This window comes from Megascapheus bottae, chromosome 19, assembly GCF_031878675.1.
Source record: "Megascapheus bottae isolate mThoBot1 chromosome 19, mThoBot2.hap1, whole genome shotgun sequence".
Taxonomy (NCBI): domain Eukaryota; kingdom Metazoa; phylum Chordata; class Mammalia; order Rodentia; family Geomyidae; genus Megascapheus; species Megascapheus bottae.
The window spans coordinates 46,218,487-46,234,146 of NC_143527.1; the positions used below are offsets into that span (position 1 = coordinate 46,218,487).

The 15,660-nt window shown below is 42.5% G+C and overlaps 2 pseudogenes; one reads left to right on the forward strand and one right to left on the reverse strand.

The window, feature by feature from the left end:
* The window catches only part of LOC150049955 (proteasomal ubiquitin receptor ADRM1 pseudogene), a 166,359-nt pseudogene extending 150,949 nt beyond the window's left edge, over positions 1-15,410 (forward strand).
* On the reverse strand, positions 3,259-3,872 carry LOC150049968 (AP-1 complex subunit sigma-3 pseudogene; annotated as a pseudogene).
* Positions 15,411-15,660: the final 250 nt, after the last annotated feature.

Consider the following 15,660-nt stretch of genomic DNA (forward strand, 5'->3'; position numbering starts at 1 on the left):
ACATGAAAGACTATGAGAGTCTCATCTTCAATTAATCAGCAAGAAGTAGGAAATTTGATTCATGGCCAATGTGTTGGATTAGCAGGCTTGAGCATAAAGATTCAAGACCCATTGTCCTATTCAAGTGGCAGAACCAGCACAGCAAGAAGTACTACATGGGCATGTATCTGTGATGTCTGCATCACTTCTTGCGCAAGGCAGATGAAGGTGACTCTAGGTAGAAGTGACAAACAGAAATGGAACTCTAAGACAGATATAAGGTATCCACATGAATCCATTCACTGGTACACTCATAGACACACACACACACACACACACACACACACACACACACACGCACGCACGCACACAGAACTTTGGTAAGGATAGAAGAATAATGAAAATGATGAGAAGGTAATGTTCCCTTCAAAGAGCGACACCTTTGCAATCCCTTCACCCAGAAGAAATGGCAATACAACTGGATGGACAGAATTAGTTGGATCTATAATGAAAAAAATGCCATCACCCCTCCCTGTATCTTAGCAATTTATATAAAAACCACTTCCTTATTCCACAAAATACAGATGACAATAGCATCTTGGTCTCCTTCTTATATATGGTAGCAAATACAAACAAAATTTGGTGGATTGTGTAGTACTTCATTGTATCTGTCACCTTGGGATTCAGCCCTGAGTGGAAAAGCCCTGTTAAGAAAAGAAATAAGGCTACATAGTAGGAAGCTAATTGAAAAGACCTCCAGGATATTGAAACAAAAGCCATAAAATGAATGACTGTTGTCCTTAATGTACTATGTTATCTCTCATCTCCTTTGCTGTCCCTTGGATATCTCATATTGTTACAGTATCTCACTTTGTTATCTGATATATTGGATTTATTTGTATTGGGTTATTTGAAATTGGATAGGGAAGGGGGGAAAACCAAGACGGGGGGTGGGCGGTGGAGGGGAGGGTCATGGTGACCAAGACATGTGAAAGGGTATCAATATATGTGAATTAATCCAACTTCTATCTGGCAAACATCATGTAACCCTTTTATTAATTACAATAAAAAATAAATATAAAATAGGGAACGGGGGAAAACAAGATGAGGGGTGGGAGAGGGGGAGGGGGGAAGGGAAATGGGGACCACGACATGTGAAAGGGTATCAATGTGTGGGAAATAAGGCACCATTTATCTGGCAAATACCATGTAACCCTTCTATTAATTACAATAAAAAATACAAATAAATAAATAAATATAATAAAAGAAAAGAAAAAGCAAATAGTAAGATGGTTGACATTTGTGAGGAACTTGAATCTGTAGGTAAATTTGTGGATGCTCTGCAGTTGTGAGAATACATATATGGCTTATGCCAATAGAAGATCTTGGGAGGGTCTTATACCACATTCGAATATTTCAGGAAAAAAAGAGTCATTTCATTATGTTTACAAATTTCTTTTTCTGAAGACACCTGTCTTTGTCAAGGGGCAAAGTGGGATGGGCAATGAGGGGCACAGGAGAGCCTTCCATACCCAACAGAGACAAGAAAGGAGGAGGGTGCCTCCGTGCTGGGAGGTCAGGGAAGTCCAGAAGAGGGAGAATCGTCCAGGAGATTAGGTAAGGATGAAGTGAGAAACTGAGGAGCAGGCAGAAAAAAACATCAGAAATAAACAGACTTGAGGTGGAATTATGACCCCAATGATCACAGTGTTCCAGGAACTAAAGTGCCATATCTGTAATGCTTTTTACCAAAAAGCCCTCCAAGTCCATCTAGAGCAACACACAGCATAGAGTGATACACATCTCCTGACTGGTGAACTCAGGGAGATAGTAGGAATGTCAGCATTTGGTAAGTTCCTGTTGGGGAGAGGTCCCTGAGAAGCCCACTTGGGACTGGTGACACACTGAGACCAGCTTGTGCTGTCATAAGATGTGGGACCCTATGGAAACACTGGGTGAGGGCAGGCAACCAGCTGCTGGCTCTGGGTGGAAAGACCTGCTCCAACACAATCACTCAGGACTTCTTTAAACACATAGCCCAGAAGGATAAGGGTTCAATGGATGAGTGCATAGGTTGAGGGTAGGCCAAGAAGTTTTTTATGGAAATAGAGACTTAAGTACAGGGAGACAAGGAGTCTAAGAGAGAGCTAAAGGAGGGAGCAGGACACAGAACCAGCCCTGATGCACAGAGCACCAGTGCACACACAAGAGGCATGTGGTCATTGTTGTTCATTGGCAGCATTCCAGCACTACAGCAAGTAGCTGAGAGAAGCCAGGCCTATGGAAGAAAGGCTTGCAGGGCCTCACTGTTGTGGGACTTCTCCCCCAGGGTCAGTTGGGCCTTGTTTCCTGAGCCACCCTCAGCTCTGGAAGGTTCTTTCAGGATTAGCTGTCATGGAAAAGTCTGAGTCCACATGAAGCTGAATGGACACAGAGAAGAACCCAGAGGGTCCTCATTCTTCCTCCACTGCTCACAGACATTGTACACGTTTGGACCTTGTTCTGCAGGGGGAAGGGAATCCCAGTCCTTAGGTAGAGAATTGATTGGCCTGGACCCTGGAGGACCCACCCCGGAAGTCCACTCTGCTCCTCCCGGATCTCCCCGCCCCTTCCGCTGAGGACCCAGAAATAACGGCTCCGCAGGTCCAGTGACTCAATGGCTGACAGCGCGGGTCCTCACCGCCCTGGACTCCCCTTCCTCCCTCTGGAGCCGTCCACGCGGGTCCTCCTGGGCTAGGATGGGGAATAGACTGGAGGGGAGGTGAGCCCTGTCCCGTCCTCCCCAACCCTCCTGCCTGTCCCCTCCATCCTCCTCCGCCGACCTAGTCACCTAACCTCCCACTGGGTTTCCCCTCTGAACAGTCCACGACCTCTTCGTGGACCAGGACCGGCCCCGAACCTCCACTTTGCACGTGGATGTGTGGAACATTAACTGACACCACACCCTTGATAACTATGTCCATGGTTGAATAGGATGTAAAGCTCAGAATCATGTTGGCCTCCCACATCTAAGACATTGTGCTCTTTTACCACGTGTATTTATTTTTCTTTAAGAGATGAATGCTTACAATGTATTCATAAGCAGGAGCTATTACAGTATGTATGGTTTTTTATCCCTCAGAAAATCAAATTCCAAAAATATATATTGCAATTATTTCTTACAAATAATCTCATGGAGTTTTAAAATTTTACACACTATTCAGTCTGCCAAGTTATACAGCAGTTATCTCCAACACAGAGGCAGATTAAGTCATCATATACAGTATACTATAGACATAGACATTTCAAATATACTATATTAGCCAACGTGAACATTTGCTAGTTCACTAAGAATCCCTTTCTTTAAGTTACTTGTGGCATGGCTCTGCACTGGATACAAAACAATGAGGATTTAAAATTCAGCACTTGCAGCACTCGGAGTCTTCAAGTCGGTTAAACTGTAGGTTTGTTCATGGATTCTTCCATTGTCATTTGAGCTTCTCTTCTCAACCAGCTGCTGTCCCTAGTGGAGACACTAGGAATTGCATCCTCTACACTGTCTTCCCTCTCTCTCCTCTTTCTCTCTCTCTCTCCTCCTGTAACACGTCAGACTCTTCAATGGCTTTGACAGCTATTTTCTTGGATGTTTCCTGAATTTCTCCACCTATTATAAACTCATCAAGGATAAAATATGCCTTTTCAAAATTAAAGATGATACCCAGCTCGCAGACCTTTTATAAACAAGTTTGAGCTCCTTCCAGTCAATGAAACTGCTTGTTCGATGACCTCGAGAGAGAATAATCTGAACTATTTCCCGGGTTATTTTTTTCCTCTCTTTGTCAGGGAGAGTGGTGTACCACTTCTGTAGCCGTAATTTCCCTTGTCGACTGAACAGCAAGATGAAATGTATCATGGTGACCCAGACCCGCCGACACCTGCACCCCGAGATCCGCGAGCGCCCAAGCCCGCTCGGCTACCAGGTGAGGCGCCCGCCTCACCTGTAATATCTCCTGTTTGAGTATAAAGTAAACCTGATGCCTTTAATGCCTTTCCTAAATGTTTGGTTTGTAAAACTTGAAATATTTTTAGCAGTTAAGAGTTCCTGTATATTGCTGAACTTTTAAAAATATTTACAGAGATCAGAGACAATGTATCTCGTATGAATGTCCTAAATTCATTTGTATGTTTGGAATTGGAAGAAAGAAGAATAACCAAAGATGGTAGAGGAGATAGATATTCAGTAGTTTTGATGTCTTAAAAGCTGCTAGCTAGGCTGGGATGGAAAAATTTTAAACCTTTGAATATAAAGACATTCTTATGGGGTTATATTTTCTATAAATTATTTACCCAGGTTTTCAGACATCAGAAATGATGTCTGTGACATCTCTTACTATAATACAGTTCAGTGGTAGGGATTCATAACAATGGCAGCGATTATTATTGCTACCACTATTTAAAGACAATCTCTTCTATTCCAAGCAATCTTAGTTATAGTTACTTGAGAAAGTTTCACATGCTTTTGAATGTAAATCTAATATGTTTTGTTTCTTACTTTGGGCATTGATTACTTTGGCAGGAAGTACATGTTTCTTTTATCTTCCTGCCCTTCCTACCCCCAAAGACATTATTATTGCTGCTAGACATTATCATTGTGAATCTGTGTCACCTTTATACTGCAGATTATGCATTACCAGGTATTAATGTAATCAGAGATATTATGAGGAATTAGTCATGGCAGTTGTCCTGGTGCTTCATCATGTCTTTCCATGATTCTTGCACATGAGTTTCGAGGTATTGTGTCACTCGAGTGGCCTGGTCAGGGACGGGACCTTCTAGGGTTTCCTAGGACAAGTGCATGCGTGGCTTGGGGGCTCTGGGGAGAACTCATGTGGCAGACTCTTAGAGGATACAATGGAAAATGATAGCGTTGCTCCTACTCAGAAGATATTTAGGAGGAAAATGCTAAGCCAAGAGGAGAAATTGACCAATTCCAATTGATTTGAAGGAAATAATTCAGATAGTATATGAAGTAATCACTAGGCTTTGAATTTCTAATAGTTACTCAAATGAATGATTTAGAAGTATAATTATGGCCCCAGATTGAAATTTAATCAAATTTGTTTAGATGTTCTTCAGTTGTATATTTAACTTGTGTGGGTGTGTATGTGAGAGTGAGTGTGTGTGTGTGTGTGTGTGTGTGAGATCTGAGGTTCGAACTGGAGGCCTCATACTTCCCAGGCAGATGTTCTACCACTAAGCCATGGCTCCAGTTCCTTTAACTTAAAAGACTTGGTAAAACTTACTTTTCATAACAATTCATGTTGTGTAAGTTTTTATGATTCTATTTTTGGATAAAAGTATTTTCATACCTCATTAAATGCTTTACAAATATTCTTGATAATTCCTATTTGACACTTGGCTATGCACAGGGGTTCTCAGATGTGCTGGGAGTCACCTACAGAAGATGATCATCTTCACGTGGCACACTGGGGTAAATTCTGAGGGGCTTAGGGATACACTTTATATGGGCTGTGGTGAAAGTAATTATCATGTTTCTTTATATTATATAATTATAAGAAGATTGCCAAGTGAAAAGATAATATTCAATTTGCATAAAATTTTCAAATAAAATATTTTTAAAATTCCAAAAAAAAGAGATGAATACTTCCTTGAAACAAAATTTCTAAGGACAGTTCCATTTTCTTCATGTGTGTGTTTATTTGATTTACATTTCTCTTTCACAGCATAATGAAATTCTACTCTTGTACCCATTTGGAGAGGATGGTGGGGGATGAAATTAAGCAACTATTGGTAAGTATCTACAACGACGACTAGAGTTTACCTCACTTCAGTGTTCATTGTAATTGAATGATGATAGTTAATATCAATTTCATACAGACTAGTGAAGGAATGATTTCCTAACTCCTCATCATTGGGAATGCATTCTGTGTAACTTATCTTTAGGTGATAGGTGGGTGATGTAAAAGGGCTGCCCTGAGTATTGAGAATGACATAGATGCACGCACTCTCTATGATTTGGAAGGCAGGTGGCTTGCAGGTTTGCAAGTGTTGTGTTGAAAAATGTCCTGTGCTCTTCCCCTTCCACCGTCGGGTTTCTTGGGAGCATCGAGGGATACCCCTGGGTGGCTGGGTGGGTGAGGGCACTGACAGATACTATTTGTATTTCTAAAAGAGACTCACACTTCTTGCTTATTCTGATTATAGGCTTCACCTTGTTCTTCTTAGCCCTACCAAAAAAAAAAGGAAATCAAATTAGGTTAAAGATAATGAAGCAGACTTTAAGGGACACATTTTGTACTTGCTTTTCCTAGGCTTGATAGGTATATTTATACTTTTATTTCTCATTAAATGAAAAATTTTGCTCTTGAGATAAAGAATTAATGTGTACAATCTGAATTTGACTTCAAATTGTGATAACTATAACTCGAATTACAAAAAATGAAACATTTCTCTACTTTGTTTAATTGTTTGATCTTTATAAAATAAGTAGTGGCATGAACAAGTATACTTTTCATCCTTTATCATCTTGCTTTGATAAAACTTTGGAATAACATGATTTTATATAATCATTTATGTTTACATTTTATATTAGAGGTGAGTTTTTTAAAAAACCATACTTTCCTTCATGTTGCCCTAGATTTTCTGTACATGGTTAGAGAATATGTTCAAAATACAGTTGCAATATCTACCTATTATCTACTATGTATACAATATATGTGTGTATATGGATTCGAGTATGTAATTGTCGTGTGTGTGTGTAGTTCAAATTTAGGATCTTGGGAGCTATCCCTAAGCTTTTTGCTCAAAGCTAGCCCTCTCCCACTTGAACCTCAGCTCCATTTCTGGATTTTTGGTGGTCAATTGGAGATAAGAGACTCAAGGGCTTTCTTGTCCAGGCTAGCTTTGAATGGTGATACTCAGATCTCAGCCTCCTGGATAGCTAGATTAGGCTTGAGACACCAGTGCCCAGCTGAAATTGTCTTTTTCTGTTCATCAGCTGGTTAGAACTGACCCTCCCCCCTCTACTTTCTAAAAAGGCATAATTGTGCCAACGGATTTTGAAAATAAACTGCCCGGTACATTATGTGATTCATGTAAGTATACCACCAGATGGATCCAAAAGATTGAGTCATATTGCCTAGCCTTCTGAATAGGCATATTGATCACATTATCTGCCAGCATTTTTGTATCCTTGCAAATGTTCTGCATTGAATTACCTGGTTATGCTTCATGAGATTTAAAAGTGTGTTTACTAATTTTCATGCTTCTTAAAAGCTGTTCAAATTCTTGCCTCTCATCTCCAGTTGAATAGTCAGATCAACCAAAAAGGTGACCTTTTAATTACAATATACCTTTTAAATAAAGGTATATTTACCTTTGTTAAAAAGTAAATTGTTATTGTAAAGGTGGTATCCAGCTATATAAGCCAGGTAAAGAGTACATTTCTTCCTGGACAGAGTCACCCTGTCTCTTACAGTTTTTCCTTGCCATTCCCATCCATAAGGTGTTTATTTTGCTTTCAACATAGTTGTAAAGTATTTTTTCCAGTTCTGGGCTTTGAACTCAGGGCTGTAATGTATTTTTTGCCAGTTCTGGGCCTTGAACTCAGGGCCTGAGCACTGTCCTTGGGTTTTCTCAAGGATAACACTCTACCACTTGAGCCATAGCACCACTTCTGGCTTTTTTCTATGTATGTGATACTGAGGAATCAAACATTAGTCTTTGTCCATGCTAGGCAAGCACTCTACCACTAGGTCAAACTCCCAGCTGCAATATATATATATATATATTTTTTTTTCTTTTATTTTAATCAAAGAAAGAATTCAAGTTGGGTGCCAGTGGCTCATGCCTGTAATCCTGGCTACTCATAAGGCTGAGATCAGAGAATAACCATTGAAATCCAGCCTGGGAATGAAAGTCCATAACACTATTATCTCTAACCCACAAAAAAGCTGGAAATGGCTCGAATAATAGAATGCCAACCTTGAGCCTAAACCTCAAACTCCCAGCTGTAATATATATATATATGTATATATATGCATAATTTAACACTATAATAGAATGCCAACCTTGAGCCTAAAACTCAGGGATAGCATCCAGGCTCCCCTGAGTTCAAGTCCCAGGACTGGTGAAAGAGTAATAATAATAATAATTCAGATCCTATGTAGAGGAGAAACACTTCATATAGGGGAATTTCTAATAGGAGGTATTTCTGGCGTCAATGCCTTTAGCTTTACCACAAAGTAGAATTTGAATAGTTCCCATTTGATTGACTTCTGTTGATCCACAGGTTACTGTAGTTAGTAGAGTTCCATTTCCATTTAAAACCAAAACCCAAATGTGTCTTATATTGTCTGTGAACTACAATTAAATAGGACAACCCAGGAAATGATATTGAATTTCCTGGCTTGAGATCTGTGGAAGTTGTTGATGAAAGCGACAGATAAGACTCATAATTTTGAAAATAATGGCTTCAACCTTCTATAAAAATGAATTATTGATAAGCAATTCCTCAGTCCAGATTTGACAGTTCGTTGACTGTGTGAACACACAAAAAATCAACCTTGAGCTTTGTGACTCTGGAATCACTGGCTTGATTTTATCCAGGGGTGACATTTTTTTCAGCTATAGTCTTTTCATAAATGTTTTTGTTCAATGGCAACTACTCTGTAAAACTACTTAAAATAATGATGATGATGATGATGATGATGATGATGATGATGATGATAATAATAATAAAACAAAAGCATCCTGTACTTTCCAGCAGCATCTTCATGACCACAACCTGTGGCTGGGGCAGGCCTCACATGCGGCCTGGCCTGCGGTGGATGCTGGGTAAATGCTCCAGTAACTCTGTGAAGTCTTTCCTCAGCAGTAGCTGAGGTTCAGTATTGCAGGGCAAAGACAGAGAGAAAGAAGGACCCGCCGCTGCCTACAATTCTTACACTAGGAGAGTCAGATTCATGATTCTTAGCTCTGGATTCCTGATTTTGATAGTTTCTTCCCAAGAGAAGATATCAACAAGTAGCCAGCTGGCCTAGTGTGACCAAAAACCATTCCATGTGCTATTTTCACTAACCTTGATATGAGTGCCTGTGGTTTCCTTCAGATAAATTGTCCTTCCTGCCTTCTAATACATAGCTCCTCTATCAGTTATAGCTTCATTTTTAAAGTCTGTATAAAAACCTTCTGCTCTGCCTCTGTAGACCTGGCAAACTCCTGTGTTCTGTCCTTGGTCCCTTTGTTTCTGTGTGAATACCCTGTTTGTCTGCTCCTCACTAGGCAGTGGAGTTCTGTAGCCAGGGCAACAAATGTTGGGTCATTGTGGTTAAGAGAGGAGTGCTGTGGTCCAGTGTTTTGTGAGATTCTTACTGGGTTTTTGCCTGTGATCTATCTCGTAGGTAAACAATATTCAGTGGTTAACAGGTTCTACTGGAGTTTTTGTTTCTCTGTCCAAGAAGTCTGGCTCCTTTTTCAAGTTACACTTGAACTGCAGAGTCTGGTTTTAAGTTTATTGGGGATGCTTTCTTTTACCCTTCTTCCTATCACCCTGATCTGATTAGTGTGTCCACTGTGACACTCCGAGTTGCTTCCTAGTAAATTTTTTCGATAATTAACTGACATATTAATTTTTATTTTAGAAAGCTAGTATTTCCTGAAAGATCTAAATGCAGCTGTATTTCTTTGATTACTAGAGTTGACTTTGGTCCAACATTAGGAAGGATTTTCCTGAATATAGAAACAAGACTGGACAGGAAAGACTGTTTCTGAGCCTGGGCCCTGTCCCTCTTGCTTGCCACTTAGTGCTCAAAAGTGAACAGATGTGCAAGATTGCCTCAGCTCCTGGCCTTTCCTCCCTCCTGTTAGAAACTCTGGGCAGGAGGGGAGCATGGTCTAGTGCTAGAGTGCTTGCCTAGCACGCACAAAGTTTGATTCCTTAGTACCACATACAAAGCCAAGAAGGTGGTGCTGTGTCTCAAATGGTAGAGTGCTAGCCTTGAGAAAGTCCAAGTTCAGTGCCCAAACCCGGGAGTTCAAGCCCCAGGACTGGCAAAAACAACAACAAAAAAAGCACAAATCTCCAGTGTCAGGAATGAATAGACACACAAGAGATACAAATATTGTCAAGCAATTTACTTTTGCTCAAAAGGGTGCAATGCCTCACTCTACCCAGAGCTAAACAGGCACACTGGGCAGAGCAGTTTAGTAGGTTTTTATCCCAGTCCAAACTGTCCCTTGTCAAGGAGTTAGGCTCACATTCTAAATATAACTGATTACCAACATTAGATTGTTTTTTTAAAAGGTTTACAATTTTTTTTCCATCACAGCTGGCTGAAAGCAGAACTGGGAACAGAGTGGCTGACAGACACAGTGAGAGAGGTTGATGAAGTCAGCAGAAAGCTCCCATTTAAAAGGGGGAGGTCTGGGGCACATGGCTGACACCTGTAATCCTAGCTACTCTGGAGGCTGAGATCTGAGAATCAAGGTTCAAAGCCACCCCAGGCACAAAAGGACCTGAGACTCTTATTTCCAACTAACCTCTAGAAAACAAGTGGTGCTTGGTTCAAGGGTAGGATGGTAGCCTTGAGCTGAAGAGCTCAGGGACACCTCCCACCCAGACCCAGGGGGAGGGTGGTAGCCTTGAGCTGAAAAGAGCTCAGGGACAGTTCCCAGGCACAGTTCAAGCCACGTGAGCCACAGAAAAAAAAAGGGGAGGGTCACGTGTGTTTGGCCTAGTGATAGAGTGCTTGCCTAGCATGCACAAAGACCAGGGTTCAATTCCTCGGTACCACATACATAGAAAAAAGCTAGACGTGGTGCTGTGGCTCAAGTGGTAGAACTCTAGCCTTGAGAAAGTCCAAAAACAGGTTCAGGCCCTGAGCTCAAGCTCAGGACTGGCCATTGATAAAGATTTCTCTAACAAGCAACACACTTGGCAGTTGCAGTTTTATTCTTTGAATTCCTTCGATAAATATTTATCTCCCTAATTTGGCGAGTGGGTCACAGCAGCACAGCTGATAATTGCAATGTCACTCTTTCAACTCCTTCGGCACAAGATTTGCATTCCTCACATGGCTGCTGGTCATAAACAGCACAGAAATACGTCTTTAAAAAGCAAATAATAGAGGGGGGAAGGGAAATGGGGACCATGACATGTGAAAGGGTTTCAATGTGTGGGCATTAATGCACCATTTATCTGGCAAATATCATGTAACCCTTCTATTAATTAGAATAAAAATATATTTTAAAAAAGCAAATAATACCAAAAAATATCAATATACAATACAAAAGCATTTCAGTTTGACAGAAAAGACTACTTTTTCCTCACACTCCTCTCCCTCACCCTCAGAAAAGGCTGGTGTAGGTGCGGTGGCTCATGCCTGTAATCCTAGCTACTCAGGAGGCTGAGATCTGAGGATTAAGGTTCAAAGCCAGCCTGGGCACAAAAGAACCTGAGACACTTATCTCCAATTAACATCTAGAAAAATGGAAGTGAGGCTTGGCTCAAGGGTAGGGTGGTAGCTTTGAGCTGAAGAGCTCAGGGACAGTGCCCAGGCCAGATCAAGCCCCATGACCCACCAAAAAAAAAAAAAAGGGCTGGAATCTTATCTCTCACCACCAGGTGGCAGTGCTGATCTCACCTCAGCTCCTGCAGCCCCTAAATAACCTGACCTATGGAAATCAGCTCTGAAAACAGGGATGCGGGCACTGCCTTCATAAAAGTAGACAGTCAGTAGACTTCCTAGAGAGAAACAAGCAGTCGTTTGGAAGGGAAGAAAACCCTGAATCATGGTTATGCAGTTGGGGAGTGGCGGGGGGAGACAGCAACACTTAACTACCTTGTGAAAATACAGTGGAGCATATGAAAAGTGAGGGTGAATTTTTTTCTCTATTTAATAAAGATGAGGAGAAAAGGCATGTAGCTGAAGGTAGATGGTGGTCAGGTATCTTTTTTGGTCCAAGAAGACAACTTAGCCAGGGTTATTAGAAAGGTAAGAGAGCAAATAAAACTATGGGAAATAGACATAGGCTCTAGAGCTCACCTCCCTCTTCCTCCTTGCTCTCAATTCTACATCTCTAGTACAGAAGAATCTTCTGTACCCAGACACCAATTCAAGGAGATCCTTTTCCTCCACAGCCAGGCAACAAAAAAAGGACTAATTTCTGAGAAGCCAAGGAATTGAACCTGTGTCTTCCTGCATGCTAGGCAAGCACTCTACCACTAGGCCACACTCCGGCCCCTTCCTAGTAACTTTTTTTTTCCATGTCCTTTTATCCTGGTTTATTTTCTTAATTTGAGAATGGGCATCTAATTTTTAATCATCAAGGTACATGAAAAAATTTATTGTTGTGGTAATGTATAGAGGGGTTACAGTTACATTCGTCAGGTAGTGGGTGCAAGTAGCCAGCTGGCCTAGTGTGACCAAAAAAGCATTCCATGTGTTATTTTCACTAACCTTGATATGAGTGCCTGTGGTTTCCTTCAGATACATTGTCTTTCCTGCCTTCTAATACATAGCTCCTCTATCAGTTATAGCTTCATTTTTAAAGTCTGTATAAAAACCTTCTGCCCTGCCTCTGTAGACCTGGCAAACTCCTGTGTTCTGTCCTTGGTCCCTTTGTTTCTGTGTGAATACCCTGTTTGTCTGCTCCTCACTAGGCAGTGGAGTTCTGTAGCCAGGGCAACAAATGTTGGGTCATTGTGGTTAAGAGAGGAGTGCTGTGGTCCAGTGTTTTGTGAGATTCTTACTGGGTTTTTGCCTGTGATCTGTCTCGTAGGTAAACAATATTCACTGGTTAACAGGTTCTACTGGAGTTTTTCTTTCTCTGTCTAAGAAGTCTGGCTCCTTTTTCAAGTTACACTTGAACTGCAGAGTCTGGCTTTAAGTTTATTGGGGACGCTTTCTTTTACCCTTCTTCCTATCACCCTGATCTGATTAGTGTGTCCACTGTGACACTCGAGTATGCTTCCTAGTAACTTTTTTATTTTTGTTTTTTTTGGCCAGTGCTCTGGGTCTAAGCACTGTCCTTGGACTTTCTCAAGGCTCGAGCCACTTGAGCCTCAGCACCACTTCTGGCTTTATTCTATGTATGTGGTAGCAAGGAATTGAACCTGTGTCTTCCTGCATGCTAGGCAAGCACTCTACCACTAGGCCACACTCCGGCCCCTTCCTAGTAACTTTTTTTTTTCATATTCTCTTATCCTGGTTTATTTTCTTAACTTGAGAATGGGCATCTAATTTTTAATCATCAAGGTACATTTTAAAAACATTTATTGTTGTGGTAATGTATAGAGGGGTTACAGTTACATTCGTCAGGTCGTGGGTGCATTTCTTCTCACACATTGATACTCCTTCTTATGTTTTTGTCCCTGTTTCCCACTCCCCTCTCATCAAGGTACATATTAAAAGAGAAAAACTTTAGATCATTGGTGAAGATAATTCTCTAGCAAAGGATTTTTTTTCCCTCTCATATGAGACAATGGACTTGTCAGAGTGGTTTGGTTTCTTGTAACAGTTTTCAACTTCATTCCCTTTTGCTCAAAGTTTTATGCAATGGCAGTCTGGTAATATTATATTTCATTGTGTATTATTGGATTTACTTTTAGCCTCCCTCAACATATACAATAACTTGAGAGTAAACTTCTGGGCTGAGTTGCATGTTGGGATGAATGTCAATCAATATGCCATTCTGGAATGAGCATGTGGATTTAATCATGTAATTCTGAAAATTAGGACGGGGAAGAGCGAGCCCGGACGGTGCCTCTCGGCCGAGCGTAGGCGCAACCAGGATGACGACGTCGGGCGCCCTGTTCCCGAGCCTGGTGCCAGGCTCGCGCGGGTCCTCCAGCAAGTACCTCGTGGAGTTCTGGGCAGGGAAGATGACCCTGAAGTGGACCACGGTGACCCCGGACAAGCGGACAGGGCTCCTGTCCATCCAGCAGACAGACGACTCGCTCCTCCACCTCTGCTGGAAGGACAGGACGTCGGGGACCGTGGAGGACGACCTGGTCATCTTCCCTGACGACTGCGAGTTCAAGCGGGTGGCCCAGTGCCCCAGTGGGAGGGTCTACATGCTCAGGATCAAAGCTGGGTCCAAAAGGCTCTTCTTCTGGATGCAGGAGCCCAAGACTGACCAGGACGAGGAGCACTGCTGGAAAGTCAATGAGTATCTGAATAACCCCCGATCCTGGGGCACTGGGGGCCAGCGGGAGCGGTGGCCACGAGCTCTCGGCCCTGGGTGGTGAGGGTGGCCTGCAGAGCCTGCTGGAAACATGAGTCACCGCCAACTCCTGCAGCGCATCCGACCGGCTAGCCTTGGAGGACTGGGTGGGCTCAGGGCCCTCACAGGGCCGGGCCTGGCCAGTCTTGTAGGTAGCTGCGGGCCTCCAGCGAGCAGTTCTTCCTCCAGCTCCTGAGCCAGTCGGCAGCTGTCACCCCATCCTCCACCACCTCCTCTGCCCGTGGCCCCCCAGCCCCTTCTGCCCCAGCCGCCGCCTCGGCCACCCGCCGGAGCCCCGCGCCCAGTTCAAGTAATGGAACGGGTAAGGCAGCCAGTCCGACCCAGCCCACGAACGTGCCAGCCGGGCCAGCTGGCGGCCAGCAAGTGGACCTGGCCAGCGTGCTGACCCCAGAGATCATGGCCCCCATTCTGGCCAACGCCGATGTCCAGGAGCGCCTCCTGCCCTACTTATCCTCGGGTGAGTCGCTGCCCCAGACCGGGGACGACATCCAGAACACGCTGACCTCGCCCCAGTTCCAGCAGGCCCTGGGAACGTTCAGTGCAGCCTTGGCCTCGGGGCAGCTGGGCCCCCTCATGGGCCAGTTTGGCCTGCCCGCGGAGGCCTTGAAGGCCGCCAACAAGGGCTATGTGGAAGCATTTGCCAAAGCTATGCAGAACAATGCCAAATCTGAGCAGAAGGAGGGCGACACAAAAGACAAGAAAGATGAAGAGGAAGACATGAGTCTAGATTAAGTTATTTACTGTCTTTTAAGGAATTTGAATTCTTAGTCACGTGACTCTTGTAGTGGCATTTGTGATGTATTGCATACATTTTCCTGTTCCAACTCACCAATAAAAGTCCTTTCTTTTACCTGAAAAAAAAGAAATAAAATTAGGACAAATACAAGAATGTAAATTGTTATATCTTAACTGAATAGAAATAGAACTAGCAAAAATCAGGATGTGGACAAGAGAAATGATATAATGCTAATAACCTCCTATGTTAAAGTAAAAGAGAGACTTTATATGATACCAGGTTGAATGATCTAGTTAATAAACTCCAAGAGTACCAACTTTTATTAGATTTTAGAATTCCTTTCATTAACCTTATAGGAATGTATTAAAAATCCTACCTTGTAAAATGCTTTAGGTAATGATTAGCAATCTCTTTCATTTCTGCTTGATGTTTTAATGAAAAATAAACACAGAATCACGTGTATTTGTTTTTTTTACTGTGTCATTTATTTATTTATTGCTTATTTTCTCATCAGTCATGGGTCTTGAATTCAAGGTCTGGGTACCGTCCCTGGGCTTCCTTTGCTCAAGGCTCCTAGTCTACCACTTGAGCCACAGTGCCATTTTTGGCCTTTTCTGAGTATTTGATTGGAGGTCAGAGTCCCCTGAACTTTCCTGCCTGGGATGGCTGTAAACCGAATCCTCAGACTGGACTAGCTGGTG